At 32.6% G+C, this 18497-nt stretch overlaps 1 protein-coding gene and 1 long non-coding RNA gene across 2 annotated transcripts in view; one reads left to right on the forward strand and one right to left on the reverse strand.

Moving 5' to 3' along the window:
- LOC143055258 (uncharacterized) overlaps positions 1–18497 on the reverse strand; it is a 202300-nt gene that overhangs the window by 88210 nt on the left and 95593 nt on the right. The window lies entirely within an intron of this gene.
- LOC143053978 (uncharacterized) lies at positions 3033–4336 on the forward strand. Its single transcript, XR_012971525.1, has 2 exons — positions 3033–3555; positions 4148–4336. It is a non-coding gene; the product is annotated as an uncharacterized LOC143053978 (long non-coding RNA).

Below are 18497 nucleotides of genomic sequence, written 5' to 3' on the forward strand. Positions count from 1 at the left end.
TTCAAGATAATAACCAAAAACAGCAAAATTTCCTTAAAATTATCAATTCAGGGGCAGCAACCCAACAACAGGTAGTCCGATTCATCTGAAAATTTCAGGGCAGATAGATCTTGACCTGATAAACAATTTTACCCCATGTCAGATTTGCTCTAAATGCTTTGGTTTTTGAGTTATTAGCCAAAAACTGCATTTTACCCCTATGTTCTATTTTTAGCCATGGCGGCCATCTTGGTTGGTTGGCCGGGTCACGCCACACATTTTTTAAACTAGATACCCCAATGATGATTGTGGCCAAGTTTGGTTTAATTTGGCCAAGTAGTTTCAGAGGAGAAGATTTTTGTAAAAGTTAACGACGCCGGACGACGACGACGACGACGACGGACGCCGGACGCCGGACGCCGGACGCAAAGTGATGGGAAAAGCTCACTTGGCCCTTCGGGCCAGGTGAGCTAAAAATGGTTAAAAATTGACTATAAAGGGCAATAACTCCTAAAGGGGTCAACTGACCATTTCGGTAATGTTGACTTATTTGTAAATCTTACTTTGCTGAACATTATTGCTGTTTACAGTTTATCTCTATCTATGATAATATTCAAGATAATAACCAAAAACAGCAAAAATTCCCTAAAATTACCAATTCAGGGGCAGCAACTCAACAACGGGTTGTCGGATTCATCTGAAAATTTGAGGGCAGATAGATCCTGACCTGATACACAATTTTACCCCGTGTCAGATTTGCTCTAAATGCTTTGGTTTTTGAGTTATAAGCCAAAAACTGCATTTTACCCCTATGTTCTATTTTTAGCCATGGCGGCCATCTTGGTTGCTTGGCGGGGTCACGCCACACATTTTTTAAACTAGATACCCCAATGATGATTATGGCCAAGTTTGGTTTAATTTGGCCCAGTAGTTTCAGAGGAGAAGATTTTTGTAAAAGTTAACGACGACGGACGACGACGACGACGACGACGACGGACGACGGACGACGGACGACGGACGCCAAGTGATGGGAAAAGCTCACTTGGCCCTTCGGGCCAGGTGAGCTAAAAAGTTGGAGAAAGGAGAAAAAAATAAAACATCTCTCCTTTTAAAAATTTTTCTAATATTTCAAGAAAAAATATCTCAAAAGGAGATGTTTTATTTTAATGGGAGAAAGGAGAAAGGGGGGAGGAGAAAGGAGAAGAGGGGTGGGAGAAGGGAGAAGGGTACCCCCCTGGCCTCCCCCTCATAAATTGTTTGATAGAAAACAAATCTGGGTTACAAAGTAAAACCAAGGAAAACACATCAACTACAAGAGGAAAACAAGGGAACAACAGAAACACTGAAGTGTAACAAAAACAAGTACCAACATACATAGAAAGGAACTATTTGAGAACAACTGCCATATTCCGGACTTAGCACAGGACTTTTCAAGAAAAAAATGGTGGGTTGAACCTGGTTTTATGGGTCAGGTAAACCCTGTCTGACAAACATGTAAATGTTGCAAGGAACCCATCTACTAAATATAGTTATCCTATTACTCATTATAAGTTAGAAATTCCCATCACAAAAAAATATTATTTTGTTCAAGCAGTTACTGAACCATGAAAAGAAAGTCAAGGACATTGGACATATTACAGACCAGAGCTCCAGATAAGAATTCACAAATTGGGTTTATTTACCCACCATGTTCTTATATTATGGGTGATAAAGTTTTTTAATTGCATTATCAATTCCAATTCACCCCTCATGTTAATATCAAATTGGGTCTTTCACCACCAAGCTCCTAAATGTATTGGGTTTTTTCATCAACACAATATTGAATATTTAGGCAATATCAACCCAAGATTTTTTTTCATCTTAAATATGTTTCTTTCTTTGTTTAGCTGTTTTATTTGGTTTAGGATTAGGGTTAGGGTTATTTGCTAGCTGTTTTATTTGGTTTATTCACTGAGGAGCAATTGTAGGTTTAATTTGTGTTACGTTTCAAACCTTCTGCCAGTTTTGTATTTTCTCATATAAACTGGAAAAAAACGGATATGTGTATCCACAGGCACTCGTCTTATACCTTTATATAATAAATTCTGTAACCAGTGCCTGTGTGTGTATTCATTAATTAACCGTAAAATGAAAAAAAATAGTATATAAACTCTAATTATACTTGAATGTTTTTTTTCATAAATCTGGGTTAATAGTTGTCTTTTATTAGAACTTTTGGTTTCTGATGCTTTATCATGTCATAATTGATTTGGCCTTTCACTTTTTGCAATCACATGTCAGTTGAGCATTATATTCAATTCAATTCAATTCAATTCAATTCAATATTTTATTGGAAAGAGCACAATACCCCTGCAAAATGGTGTCCTGAAAAAATCTTGTCTTTCAGGATATCCCAGGAAGTCCTGGGATATCCTGAAAAATCCCAGCACTGGTAATTTTGTAAATCCTGAAATTTCAAGTGTCCCAGGAAGTCCCATGAAGTCCTGAAATATGTTGTCCTGATATTTCAGGAATTTCAAAGACTTTAAATTTGTTTCAGGAATTTCAGGGATATTTCAGGACTTACAATATTTGATGAACACAAGTTTATCCTGATTTTTCAAGAACTCTTAGGACTTTAGATTATTAACAGGAATTACTGGGATATTTCAAGACTTTAAAGATATGGGTTTCTTTTCAAAACTTAGTCTTTTTTTACAATTTGAATTCCACTTATGTATATATTCAATTCCATTTAAAATTTAAGTTCCAAGAATTGTTTGTGCACAGTTCAACTTGTATATGATCATATTGATGAAAAATGTTAGAACGCAATTTTGGAAAATGCAAAACTCACATATCACAAATCATGTCACATGCCCCAAGCCAAAATATGAGTAACAACATGAACAACACAACATGATTTTTTTTAATTAAACATTATTTATTTTCAAAGCCCAATATTAAAGACATGATCATACAACCATAGATGTAATACCCAAGATAATAGATTAAATGTAAACAGGTTAAATTATATAATTACAAGTATCTAAATGAAACACACAAACAATTTTCATGCTTTAATTCTTTATCTTTGAAATGTGAGCCAGAGTGAATGAAATGTATAAATGTGCCATCTGGTTAATACTTATTTTAGTGTAGACACTGGACAGGAAGTGTGAGGCCAAATGCAGGGGATCACATATGGCTAAATTATACATTTTCTGCAATTACTATTATAACTTTAAACATTAAGATGGTAAATAAACAATAAATGGATATTTTTTTATTATAATATATATATCAAATATTCAAGATAAATTTAATTTATTCAACCAGGGAACCTTTCAAAGAAAATAGAAATTTAACTCCTTAAATAACCCCTGACACAATTAGAATTTGAACTTGGACAACAAGCAAAGATGTCTAATATATCCTAAACACAAAGTGAATGCAGATAAATGAAATTAACTAAGTTCCAACAGTTCTATATTTTAACATTATATTAATAGTGCAGATGTTTTCTTCTGGTGACATGACTTTGATTTTAAGGAGCATTAATTTGATGATTTCATGCATTTTGGATAATATCTTTTGGTTGAAGTACAAATATATTAGATTCCACCATTTTGAATATGTGCATGTTACAATAAGAGTAAAGAAAACAGTTATAGAATGTTTACATAAGATTTACTTTCATCACAATCATAAGGAATTAGCAATACATTGTTATCACTTATAATGAAAAAAACATTTAAATTGTATAGGTATGCATTTAATAATAATATAAAAAAACTTAAACATAGAACAGTGAGAAAACTCACATTAAGATATATACCACAAACAGTTTGCTGAAATATCTCTGGAATAAGTTGCTTAATTCATTAAGATACATACTTCTGGAATACTAGTACATGTTTAATTTTACAAATTTTAAATAAATGATTGAGTAGGGGGAAAAAATGCTAAAAATAATTGTCAGGAGATAATTTAAAGTCTATGATATATGAATGAATCAAATGTCCTTAATGGCAGGGTACATTTATACACAAAATATATACATGTATGTACTCATTTAAATAAAGAAAAAAGCATGTTGACTTAAACAAATCTGACATACTAATGCATGAGATTTGGTATTTATTTTTTTTTATCAAACTTTAGATCCAAAACTTTTGTTTTGTTTTAGATTTACTTTTAAAGACCAGCAGCTCTGATTTATAAAAAAAAAACTATAGTGAGGGCCAAGATACATTTATGTGACCAGCTTAAACTAGTCAAGACAAGACGGCTTTTTGGAAAATTTGAGAGAATAGAAGATGATAACAATGAACAAAACAGTGACTGTACTATAGAAAATAAATTTGTTTTCAAGTAATTTGATTTTAAAAATGCCATCAAATGTACTGTGAAGAAAAAAATCGGAAGAATGAATACGGTCTTTTCATAGATTAAAAGGATAAGAGTCCATGTTATCCCCATGGCTTTTTTTTGTTGATTTTTTGGTATGTCTTGAAATATCCCAGGACATCCCAGGAGTTCACAGGACAATATTAAAATAATTTACATGTAAACAAGTCCTGAAAAGTTTTTTAAACCTGGGACTTCTCAGGACAATCCTGGGATATTTCAGGTTAACTAGTCCTGAAAAGTCCTGAAACCCTGGGACTTCTCAGGACAATCCTGGGATATTTCAGGTTTACTAGTCCTGAAAAGTCCTGAAATGTCCCAATTGGTCCTATGCTTTTAGGTTCAGGATTTCCTGGGATATCCCAGGAAGTCCTGTTCCAATACTCTCCCTAAAATTCCTGAAAAGTCTTGAAATTTCATTTCAGGAAGTCCTGGGATATCCCAAAAAAATATCTCAGGAAATCCCAGGAAGTTCTTGGGATATCCTAGGATATCCCAATAGATTCTTGCAAGGGTAGAGGCGTGATCCAAATACAGATAATTATAATATTCAAACAACATATAAATGAAATAAAGATGCATGTAACAACAAGTCATAAGACAATTCTATGTATGTCATTACATTATAAACTGATATTGATACCATGATAAACTTATACATCAGTATTATTCTAGATTTTCATAAATTTACTTAAAACACACAATATAAGATATATATGTATATGCACGAACTACTGTAGAAGATTATTACCTGATGAAACGGTATGGTGGTCTCTCAAATCAAGAGCTTCTTTAATATACATACAAATAGATTTTAATTCTTTTTCAGACATAGGATTTAATATTTTGGTAAAATTTTCATCCAAATTATTTGAATTAATATCATTAATTTTATATTTATCTATCTATTTTGATGAGGGATATGTTCCAATGGTTTTGATCACAATCACTTCCTATTTTCCTTGAACGTCACCTACAGAATCGGACTATCACTAGAGTAGTGCTTACATGAGCAACACGACGGGTGCCAGATGTAGAGCAGGATCTAGAGCACCTGTGATCCCCCTCTGCTTTTAGTGGAGTTCGTGTCACTCAATCTTTGGTTTTCTATGTTGTGTTATGTATACTGCTGTTTGTCTTTTGATTGTTTTTCCTTAGAAAAAGTAGTAAGGAAATTGTGTTAATGAAGGGATGAAATCTTTTGTGAAACAGTCACTGATATTAAAATAGGACATCTTTAAATCAGCAGTTTTATTCATTTTAAGTCCTGATATGTTAGATGTTTCCTTTTTTAGAATATTGAAATCTTGAAATTTTAAATGAAAACAAAAAAAAATCACTTAAATTGACAATCAAGTACCATGGCAATCCCTTAAATGATTTTTAGGTCCCTGAAAAAATGCATACCACTTTATAAATGGCCATAATGTGTAAGAATGTACAAGTACTCAGTATACAAGAAGTTCTTGTGAATCAGAGTTTGAATGCATCCCAGAGCATTCCATGCTCACATTAAGTTTGATACCATATGTAAGAAAGCTCTGATTTGTAGTTCCTGAGTAAAGAGCTATACACATTTTATGAGACAAACATACCCGGCCACATTCTGTATGTGCCTGTCCCAAGTCAGGAGCATGTAATTCAGTGGTTGTTGCTGTATATCATATCTTTTTTTTCGTACTTTATTTTGTACATAAATCAGACCGTTAGTTTTCTTGTTTTTCATTTGTCATTTGGGGGCCTTTTATAGCTGACTATGCGGGTATGGGTTTTACTCCTTGTTGAAGGCCACACGTTGACCTCTAGTTGTTAATTTCTGTTTCTTTTGGTCTCTTGTGGAGAGTTTGTCTCACATTGGCAATCATACCCCATCTTCTTATTTTTATATAAACCAGTAAACTTCATTCCAGTATTATATTCTTTTTCCTTTTAAACCATTAAATTAGTACAATATCACACCTTTACATAGCAGATCTTTCTTGTATTAAATTGATTATTTCCTCTCACAAGTGCAAGCTGTATTTTGTTAGGTGAAAACTCATAGTAAGGGAAATAACTCCACAATTTAAATACAATTTTAAAATATTCATTCTAATAACTGCACTCTAAGGCTATACCACAATGAAACATATTAGCACATGAAAGGAGAAGGTCCAGTAAGACCCCTTTTTGACCCAAACATATAGCAGTTTTACAAAATTGTTAAAATTTAAACTTTTAGTTATCTATTGGAAAGTATAATGCTTCTGCTACATAAATATGTGCTGTTTTTGACAATGAAATGCACATGTATCGGGTACTAGGATAATTAAGTCATGCTAAATTACTAAAATCTTCACAAATTTAGCATTTTATTTAAATTTTAGACGGTTTCCGTCTTAAACAAAAGTGGCCGCATTTGTGTTCATTCTTAATACTGAATTGCAAGTTGTATTTGGTTATAATACATGACATATATAAAGGTTGAGGGTAGCACGGATGCGACCACTTTTATTTTTGACAAAACCCATCTGAAAAGTTACATTTTTTGGCTTATTTGATAGATTTTTCATATTTAAGCTTGAATCAGAGCGTTTTTTTATGAGTAACTCAGTTAAAATCTTTCACATAAACTAATTGAATCAACTGAAATAGACACTTAAGTGTTTAAAAAGTGTCCAAAATAATTCGTCAGATGAACCTGAAATTTGAGGCCAAAATCTGCCCTTACTGGACCTACTCCTTTGTGGTACAGCAAGGCATATCTCAAATGAGCTCAAAATACTGACCCATAGCTATGACATGGAAAACTTGTTTTATAAATATTTAGAGACTTCCTGTTTCAATCACAATTCAATGTTTGTTTAAGCAACAAATCATGTGATGGTCAAACCATCCTCCAAAACTTGGTTAATATGAGACATCTATCTTGTCTACTTGAGCCACAGGATCAATTACTAGAATGACTTAAGTTTCATCACCTATTTTAGTAATGCCCTTAGGCTTGCAAGAACAGACTATTTCAGGCTATTACTATATATAGCTAGGACCTGTAAGGGTAAGCTGAAACAAGGGCCAGTATAGAACGGATGACTGAGTTCCATCCTCTATTTAGTAAGGCCCTTAGGACTGCAAGTAGAGACTTACGCTAATACTAGGACCTGCAAGGGTAAGCTGAAACAAGGGCCAGTATAGAACGGATGACTGAGTTCCATCCTCTATTTAGTAAGGCCCTTAGGATTGCAAGTAGAGACTTACGCTAATACTAGGACCTGCAAGGGTAAGCTGAAACAAGGGCCAGTATAGAAAGGATGACTGAGTTCCATCCTCTATTTAGTAAGGCCCTTAGGATTGCAAGTAGAGACTTACGCTAATACTGCAGGCCTTAGGATTGCAAGTAGAGACTTACGCTAATACTAGGACCTGCAAGGGTAAGCTGAAACAAGGGCCAGTATAGAACGGATGACTGAGTTCCATCCTCTATTTAGTAAGGCCCTTAGGATTGCAAGTAGAGACTTACGCTAATACTAGGACCTGCAAGGGTAAGCTGAAACAAGGGCCAGTATAGAACGGATGACTGAGTTCCATCCTCTATTTAGTAAGGCCCTTAGGATTGCAAGTAGAGACTTACGCTAATACTAGGACCTGCAAGGGTAAGCTGAAACAAGGGCCAGTGTAGAAAATGAGACATCATAATAATATACGTTCAGTTTTATAAATATCAATAAATTGCATCAGCTATTTATCTTTTAAGTACTTTGTGACGTGAAAGTTTCATAAATCAAGTTTATGCAAGAAAATTTTGAAGGAAATAGGTACTTAATTACTTGTAACATTACTGTGTTTTTGTTAAATTATCTTTTCATCAATATCATTTGGGTTTTTTCTATTATCATTTCATCAATCTAAACACTATATTTGGTAACTGAGTCTGTCTGTCTATATATATTCTATGAAATTGTCTAATAAAACACAATTTCTATGTGATACTTGGAAGATCCTGCAGTTTATGTACTAAAAAAGTTATTGTAGTTCAATGAAAAGGTAGGTGAAGTAAACATGTTATAGGTAAAGACTTCAAATGAAATTTAGAGCTTACAGCTTATTTCCTATCGCTTGTAGAGTTAAACTTTGATTGACTTGCTTGCTTTGTTTGTATAAACATTTACCTAAGCTTTGTAAATAAGATTTGCATCTTGAAACAATATATATAGGCATAGTTAAACTTGAATATATTATGTTTTAATTTGATTGGAAGTTTTTCAAATACAATTGTACAATATACGAACAAAGCAATCAAGCTAACCAAAGTCTTGCTCTACATGCATTAGGAAATAAGCTGTAAAGAAATAAAAATTTAAGGCTGCTTTAATTGGGGAAAAATTAGACATTACTTCTATTGTTTTAATATATTGCAGATTCTTCTTAAATTGAAAATGTCATGCTTTAAGCACCACATCTCCAAAATAAGTTAAAAAGGTGCCTATGGGTAAAAGAAACTTTGTTAAAGAAAAAGTAAGAATTAGCTATGAATGGGACAATAAAAATAACTCTTAGTCAGAGAAAGACAGACAGTTCATTGCTGAAAAAAAAAAGAAAAAGAAAAGACAAACAATAATTAACAAAACTCAACAGCAAAAATAGTAAACAGCTCAACCAAAATCCAGAGATCAGTGAAAGTGTATTTTGTATTAAAGTTTAATCTCCGTATGGGAAGCACACTCACTGGTATAGTACGTCATAATAGGTTTCATACAAAAAAAGAGTAAAAAAAATTATAATTTGAAATTGTAGGAAGTTAAACCTGCATTTCATAGCAGAAATAAACTCATGAGTCATTAACATATATCTTGGGTGTTTCAAAGCACCAAGACTAATAGGGGAAAAACAATGGTGTTAATTTACTCCTGTATACAGCCATTAAATTACATGGGTTCATACATATTTAATTGATCCAAACATATGCATTAATAGTACTAAATGAGGAGCTTCGTTTTTTATGTGTAACTATATAAAATGATATATGTCTTCCTGACCAAATCAATCAATATTGCTCTCTACCCTAAAGGTAGTATGCAAACTTTAGTTTTCCTCCCTAACAATAATTCATTTTATCTAGTTGGGGAAAATAATAATCAGGAATCAATATTACCATATTTTGCTGTGTATAGTACGCAGTTGTGTATAATACACACCACACCCCCTTTTCATCCCTCCAAAATCGTGAAAATCAGTTAATCTAAAAACATTTCAAATAAATTTCAAAAGTAAAAAAAAAATGTTTTATAAAGAATAAAAAATAAATGTATAAATAAACAAATGAAAGTTAAAAAAAAACAAGAATATGTCCATAGTACATGGATGCCCACTTAAAAGCACCCATTAATGTTCCTCATAACATGGTTCTAATGATTTATGCAAGATTCCTATCTACAAACTAGATGTGTGAAAGCGACACAAACGGCCCTGTCTCCAAAAGTTGAAAAATCTGCAATTTCAATAACACATGTGGACACAAACATGATGGTTGTCTCACATATAAAAAAAATCAGCGTATAGAAAAATGTCTGTACAACTGTCATTTTCAACAATTTTCAAAGTTGTAAAAATTAGCGGAGCCGAACGAAACTTAAACTTGATCTGTAACTTGTCATAGTTAGCTCATATACCAAAAATCAGTCCAATATCTGAAAGCATTTAGAAAACTGGTCTGTATAACTGTGATTTTCAAAAATTTAAAGTCCAAAGCCAGAAATTACAGCAAAAATTAACTGAGCGGAACAAAACTTAAACTTGATCTGTAACTCATCATGAGTAACTCACAAACCAAAAATCAGCCCAATGTCTGAAAGCGTTTAGAAAAAAGTCTGTACAATGTATAACTGTGATTTTCAACAATTTATCAAAGTCCAAAGCCCGTAATTTCAGCAAAAGACAAGCAGAGCAGAACAAAACTTATACTTGATCTGTAACTCATGCTGGTTAACGCACATGCCAAAAATCATCCCAATATCTGAAAGCGTTTAGAAAAAAAGTCTGTATAACTGTGATTTTCAATAATTTATCAAAGTCCAAAGCCCATAATTTTGGCAAAAATTAGCAGAGTGAATCGAAACTTACTTGATCTGTAACTCATCATTGAGAACTTACATTACATAGATCACTCAATATCTGAAGCGGTTTTGAAAAAAAACTCTGTATAATGGTTTGTTGCAGAATGATAGAGTGACGGAATTATGGAATTTGGGAATTACGGAATTTTGGAATTATGGCATTACGAAATTTCAGACAAGGGTAAAACTATATGTCCCTGACCACTTAGTGGCAAAGCCATAAAAAAATTGTATTGCATAACTTTGTAGATAGATGGCAAGTTAGTAGAAATACTGTAAGCAAACCTATCAAAGGTATACCCCTGCTTTTCACTATAGCAGTGGCTAAAGGTTTATAATTACGCATTTCTTTAATAAAGTCAAACAAATTATGTGTTTTTTACAAGTTTTAACAAAGGAGTAGGTCCTGTAAGGGATATTTTGGTCTCAAATTTCAAGTTCATCTGACAAAATATTTTGGACACTTTTTAAACAATAAAGTGTCAATTTCAGTTGATTCAATTAGTTTATGTGAAAGATTTTAACTGATTATGTCATAAAAAACGCTCTGATGCAAGCTTAAATATGAAAAATCTATCAAATATGCCCAAAAATGTCACGTTTCAGATGGTTTTTGTCAAAAATGAAAGTGACCACATCCGTGTTCATCCTCAACCTTTATATTTGCTATGTACTATTATCAAATACAACTTACATTTCAATATTAAGAATGAACACAAATGCGGCCACTTTCATCTAAGACGGAAACTGTCTAAAATTTAACTAAAATGCTTAAATTGTAAAGATTTCAGTTATTTAGCATGACTTAATGATGCTATAACCCCATATATGTGCATTGTATTCTCAAAAACAGCCCATATGTATGAAGCATTCTACTTTCAAATACATAACTAAAAGTTTACACTTTAACAATTTTGTAAAACTGCTATATTTTGGGACCAAAAAGGGGTCTTACTGGACCTACTCCTTTAAATGAGAAGTCATATATTTTAATTTTTGTGATGAGATCAGGTTATGAAGGCAAACATATAAATGTTAATTCATGGTAAGTATATTTAACCAAATTCATATAAAATCATTCTTTGCCAAGTAAAATTAAAGGCTAAAAACAGGAAGACTACCAAATCAAGCCAATATTTCTCTTTTTAATAATAAATCATCATCTTAATTTCTTCTGACAATAATCAACAAATTTTTAGTAAACAGCTTATTTTTCATTTCTTTTTATTTTACAGGTGAAGGGGAAGATGGACAAGGCATGTTATATTTGAGCAATATCCCTAATGTCATATTGAATTAAAAAAAAGTTAGTAAAACTTAACTCAGAAAATCTTTATATAGATATAGGAAGATGTGGTATGAGTGCCAATGAGACAACTCTCCATCCAAATAACAATTTATAAGAGTAAACCTTTATAGGTCAAAGTACGGCCTTTAACACGGAGCCTTGGCTCACCCCAAACAGCAAGCTATAACTTAGGGCCCCAAAAATTACTAATGTAAAAGCATTCAAATGGGAAAACCAACCGTCTAATCTATATAAAATAGTTATCAAAGGTACCGGGATTATAATTAAGTACACCAGACGCGTGTTTCGTCTACATAAGACTCATCAGTGACACTCATATCAAAATATTTATAAAGCCAAACAAGTACAAAGTTGAAGAGCATTGAGGATCCAAAATTCCAAAAAGTTGTGCCAAATACGAGTATATTTTTTTTTTTTTTTTTTTACATTCAGAAATCTTACAAAGAAACAAATCAAGAAAAAATCGATCAAAATTATTATAACGTCCATATAACACAAATATTTAAGGTAGTATTCTGTCCAGCATATATTTATGTCAATATAAAATTCTTGACAATAATGAAGGGAACAAATATAAAATGAAATAAACTCTGGTGCATAGTTTTCTTATTGGTATTTTTTTATTTCGAAATACAAATGTAACAATCAAATATATTTTAAATGTGTAACTGAAATTATGTTATCTTCCTGTTTCAGTAAAGACAAACTTTTCCCATTTTTTTATTTTTTAAAGAGAAAATTTCATCACAACACTAGCTACTGAATGACAGAGTTTGAAAAATTCCTTTAAGTAGAACATCCTTCCCCTCACTCAACATATGATTTGTCTCATTTCAAATAATTCTAAATATATTATTCTATGAATAAACACTTATACATCAAAACTTATTAAATATCCAACAAGGAAAAGTTGTTTGTATTGATTCTACAAAAGATTAACTTCATTAAATCTGTGAAAATATTCTATAACTATTGAGTTATCTCCCTTTAATACTTATAATATATGTATGTACAACCCAACTTGAATAATTCAGTGCCCACTATCCACTACTTTTCTCAGTAATGGAGTGATCGTAGTGATCGTAATATAACGATTGGATTATTCGGGTTAATCATCATGCCTCTGTGTCCTATAGGTAACATGCATAGTCGCATTTGTCATCCATTCTTATGATTATTCAGGTTGAGTTATTTAATGAGAAAAATGACAAAAAAGGAGTCCGGATATCATTTCGTCATCGGACTGACTTTTAGTCATAGATAAGACTTCCGGTTTGAAACCTTCACAAATACAACCAATCGTATGATAAATAACAAAAATGAAAAATAAATAAGCCAAACAGAGCGTTCTCCATATCATGGTGTTTAGATCACAAGAACCACAACTATTATACCACACTTAGAGAGGACAATTATTTTTCGCGTTTCATATCATGGTGTTTTGATCGCAAGAACCACAACCTTTATACATCCTTAGAGAGGACAATTATTTTTCGCGTTTCATATCATGGTGTTGGGATTTCAGGATATGAATTGCATCTCCTTATTACATGGTTTTAAGCACGAGATTTCGGGATCAGGACCCCTCTGACAAACCCCTCGAATTAGCCTTAGTTGGTCTTAGTCATTTATACATGATTCATATCCTACCATTGGCATGTTAATAAGCCTCTCAAAAGAAAAAGCACTGATGGATTGTCCTTGAAGCATATTTTATTAGACTAATAATGGTCTATATATAAGCAGTTACATTTATTTCATGTTTTAAACGGTGCAAATTTTTATTTTATTTGACTTTTACCAAAAGAAGCATTGTATCAAAGGAGAAGAATAGTTGTGGTCTGAGGCCAGATGCACGAAAATAATTGAATTTAACAGAAAGGAAACAAATATCGGACTTTGGGAGGGCTTTTGATACCTTTTATGAAATTCTCCATACATAATATCTTTACAAAAATTCATCCTACAACAGTTCACAAGTTGTATATGCCCGCGATTTCGCGGGTGTGTTCTAGTAATAATTTAAAAAAAACTGTCCTTCCAATAATATATTGATAATTAAATTAAATAAAGTTTAGCCTGTCCCCAATAATAATAATAAAACTGTCAACTCAAATTGAGTTAATGATGCAATGAAAATAAAAAATGAATTTATGGAGGTAATCAGCAATATAAAAAAAAACATAAAATATTGGTACAAGTTGTCATTTAAGAGCCATAACTCATATAAAGAGTCCACAAACAATATCAGCAAGATTGACTTATTTGTAAATCTTGATTTGCGGATCATTTTTGCTATCCAAGTTTCTATCTATTTATTACATTTAATTCAAAATAGTAGATAATAACACATACAATTAATTGAAAAAAATCGCAATTAAAAGGTAATAACTCCTATTAGAAGCATGATCATCTCTTTTGCCATATTAGGTTTCTCACTATTGGTAAAATTCATCATTTAAGGGAAATTACTCCTATATGAATTAGTCTGACAGCTTTGATGTCAATAGGTAGATCTCAACCATTCTGAACAATTTTGCCATCAGTTTTTTTTCAGATTTTTATCTTTCTATAGCAGTATTCAAGATAATAGACCAAACTTGCATTCAACCCCTTCGTTCTATTTTTAGACATGTTGGTGCGCAGCTAACATCCTCAGATACAGTTTTTTAAAGTAGAAACCCCAATAATGATTGTGAACAAGTTTGTTTTCGATTGTCCAGTAGTTTCGAAGCATATTTTTAGTTAGCACATGATGACAACTATGGACAAGTGTTAAGAATAGCTAACTTGACCCTTCTGGTCAACAGTTTATTTTTCAAATCTTAGCCACCTTGATAAATCTTAGTGTGTTTAATACCATCAATCACTAATCCATCTTTTACATACAGATAACTATAACTGTCTAAATTTCTCTGAGACAATTAAAAGTAAAGTAGACATTTTTTTTATTTTTTTTTAGAGAGATTTTAAGAGAAAATCATTGCTTACAATTCCAAGGATAAAAGATTGTCTAGACAATAACTCAGAACTATCTAAAAACCATTAAAAAGTTAGAGAGAGATAACCTCAACAATACTACAGAACCATCAAGAAACCATTACAAGCCTAGAGAGAGACCACCTAGACAATACTACAGTACTGTCCAGAAAACCATTACAAGCCTAGAGAAAGACTATCTAGACAATACTACAGTACTGTCCAGAAACCATTACAAGCCTAGAGAGAGACCATCTAGACAATACTACAGTACTGTCCAGAAACCATTACAAGCCTAGAGAGAGACCATCTAGACAATACTACAGTACTGTCCAGAAATTATTACAAGCCTAGAGAGAGACCATCTCGACAATACTACAGAACCATCAAGAAACCATTACAAGCCTAGAGAGAGACCACCTAGACAATACTACAGTACTGTCCAGAAAACCATTACAAGCCTAGAGAGAGACTATCTAGACAATACTACTGTACTGTCCAGAAACCATTACAAGACTAGAGAGAGACCATCTAGACAATATACTACAGTACTGTCCAGAAATCATTACAAGCCTAGAGAGACCATCTAGACAATAACGCAGAACTATCAAGAAACCATTACAAGCCTAGAGAGAGACTATCTAGACAATACCACAATACCGTCCAGAAACCATTACAAGCCTAGAGAGAGACCATCTAGACATTACTACAGTACTGTCCAGAAACCATTACAAGCCTAGAGAGAGACCATCTAGACATTACTACAATACTGTCCAGAAACCATTACAAGCCTAGAGAGAGACCATCTAGACATTACTACAGTACCGTCCAGAAACCATTACAAACTCAGAGAGACTATACGGACAATAGTACAGTACCGTCCAGAAACCATTACAAACTCAGAGAGACTATACGGACAATAGTACAGTACTGTCCAGAAACCATTACAAACTCAGAGAGACTATACGGACAATAGTACAGTTCCGTCCAGAAACCATTACAAACTCAGAGAGACTATACGGACAATAGTACAATACCATCCAGTAACCATTACAAGGCTAGAGAGACTATCTGGCAATAGTACAATACTGTCCAGAAACATTACAAGGCTAGAGGGACTATACAGAACATTAGCACAGTACCGTCCGAGACAATTATAGAGTTCCATCACAACGACAAAAGAGATAATACAGCACCATTGCTGCATTTAGAATCCTTACAAAATAAAGTCAAAAGAGATAATACAGCACCATTGCTGCATTTAGAATCCTTACAAAATAAAGTCAAAAGAGATAATACAGCACCATTGCAGCATTTAGAATCCTTAGAAAATAAAGTCAAAAGAGACAATACAACACCATTGCAGCATTTAGAATCCTTACAAAATAAAGTCAAAAGAGATAATACAGCACCATTGCAGCATTTAGAATCCTTACAAAATAAAGTCAAAAGAGATAATACAGCACCATTGCTGCATTTAGAATCCTTACAAAATAAAGTCAAAAGAGATAATACAGCACCATTGCTGCATTTAGAATCCTTACAAAATAAAGTCAAAAGAGATAATACAGCACCATTGCAGCATTTAGAATCCTTACAAAATAAAGTAAAAAGAGATAATACAGCACCATTGCAGCATTTAGAATCCTTACAAAATAAAGTCAAAAGAGATAATACAGCACCATTGCAGCATTTAGAATCCTTACAAAATAAAGTCAAAAGAGATAATACAGCACCATTGCAGCATTTAGAATCCTTAGAAAATAAAGTCAAAAGAGATAATACAGCACCATTGCAGCATTTAGAATCCTTACAAAATAAAGTCAAAAGAGATAATACAGCACCATTGCAGCATTTAGAATCCTTACAAAATAAAGTCAAAAGAGATAATACAGCAACATTGCAGCATTTAGAATCCTTACAAAATAAAGTCAAAAGAGATAATACAGCACCATTGCAGCATTTAGAATCCTTAGAAAATAAAGTCAAAAGAGATAATACAGCAACATTGCAGCATTTAGAATCCTTAGAAAATAAAGTCAAAAGAGATAATACAGCAACATTGCAGCATTTAGAATCCTTACAAAATAAAGTCAAAAGAGATAATACAGCACCATTGCAGCATTTAGAATCCTTAGAAAATAAAGTCAAAAGAGATAATACAGCACCATTGCAGTATTTAGAATCCTTACAAAATAAAGTCAAAAGAGATAATACAGCACCATTGCAGCATTTAGAATCCTTACAAAATAAAGTCAAAAGAGATAATACAGCAACATTGCAGCATTTAGAATCCTTAGAAAATAAAGTCAAAAGAGATAATACAGCACCATTGCAGCATTTAGAATCCTTAGAAAATAAAGTCAAAAGAGATAATACAGCACCATTGCAGCATTTAGAATCCTTAGAAAATAAAGTCAAAAGAGATAATACAGCACCATTGCAGCATTTAGAATCCTTAGAAAATAAAGTCAAAAGAGATAATACAGCACCATTGCAGCATTTAGATTCCTTACAAAATAAAGTCAAAAGAGATAATACAGCACCATTGCAGCATTTAGAATCTTTATAAAATAAAGTCAAAAGAGATAATACAGCACCATTGCAGCATTTAGAATCCTTAGAAAATAAAGTCAAAAGAGATAATACAGCAACATTGCAGCATTTAGAATCCTTACAAAATAAAGTCAAAAGAGATAATACAGCACCATTGCAGCATTTAGAATCCTTACAAAATAAAGTCAAAAGAGATAATACAGCACCATTGCAGCATTTAGAATCCTTACAAAATAAAGTCAAAAGAGATAATACAGCACCATTGCAGCATTTAGATTCCTTACAAAATAAAGTCAAAAGAGATAATACAGCACCATTGCAGCATTTAGAATCCTTAGAAAATAAAGTCAAAAGAGATAATACAGCATCATTGCAGCATTTAGAATCCTTAGAAAATAAAGTCAAAAGAGATAATACAGCACCATTGCAGCATTTAGAATCCTTAGAAAATAAAGTCAAAAGAGATAATACAGCACCATTGCAGCTTTTAGAATCCTTAGAAAATAAAGTCAAAAGAGATAATACAGCACCATTGCAGCATTTAGAATCCTTAGAAAATAAAGTCAAAAGAGATAATACAGCACCATTGCAGCATTTAGAATCCTTACAAAACAAGTGAAACTGCGAGCTACTGCTCACTGATGATACCCCCGCCGCAAGTGGATAATATTAATAGTGTAAAAATATGCAAGTGTTTGGTAAACAGGAAGTTGTCAAGTGATGAATCTGAAAACTCATCACACGGTATAGCTGACTTATATAAATCCTGAAACCAAATTTCAGAAATCCTTGTATTGTAGTTCCTGAGAAAAATGTGACGAAAATTTTCAACTTGGCTATCATGTGTAAAATCATACAAGTGTTCGGTAAACAGGAAGTTGTCAAGTGATGAATCTGAAAACGCATCACATGGTATAGCTGACTTATATAAATCCTGAAACCAAATTTCAGAAATCCTTGTATTGTAGTTCCTGAGAAAAATGTGACGAAAATTTTCAACTTGGCTATCATGTGTAAAATCATACAAGTGTTCGGTAAACAGGAAGTTGTCAAGTGATGAATCTGAAAACGCATCACACGGTATAGCTGACTTATATAAATTCTGAAACCAAATTTCAGAAATCCTTGTATTGTAGTTCCTGAGAAAAATGTGACGAAAATTTTCAACTTGGCTATCATGTGTAAAATCATAC

This window comes from Mytilus galloprovincialis, chromosome 12, assembly GCF_965363235.1.
Source record: "Mytilus galloprovincialis chromosome 12, xbMytGall1.hap1.1, whole genome shotgun sequence".
Classification (NCBI taxonomy): Eukaryota; Metazoa; Mollusca; class Bivalvia; order Mytilida; family Mytilidae; genus Mytilus; species Mytilus galloprovincialis.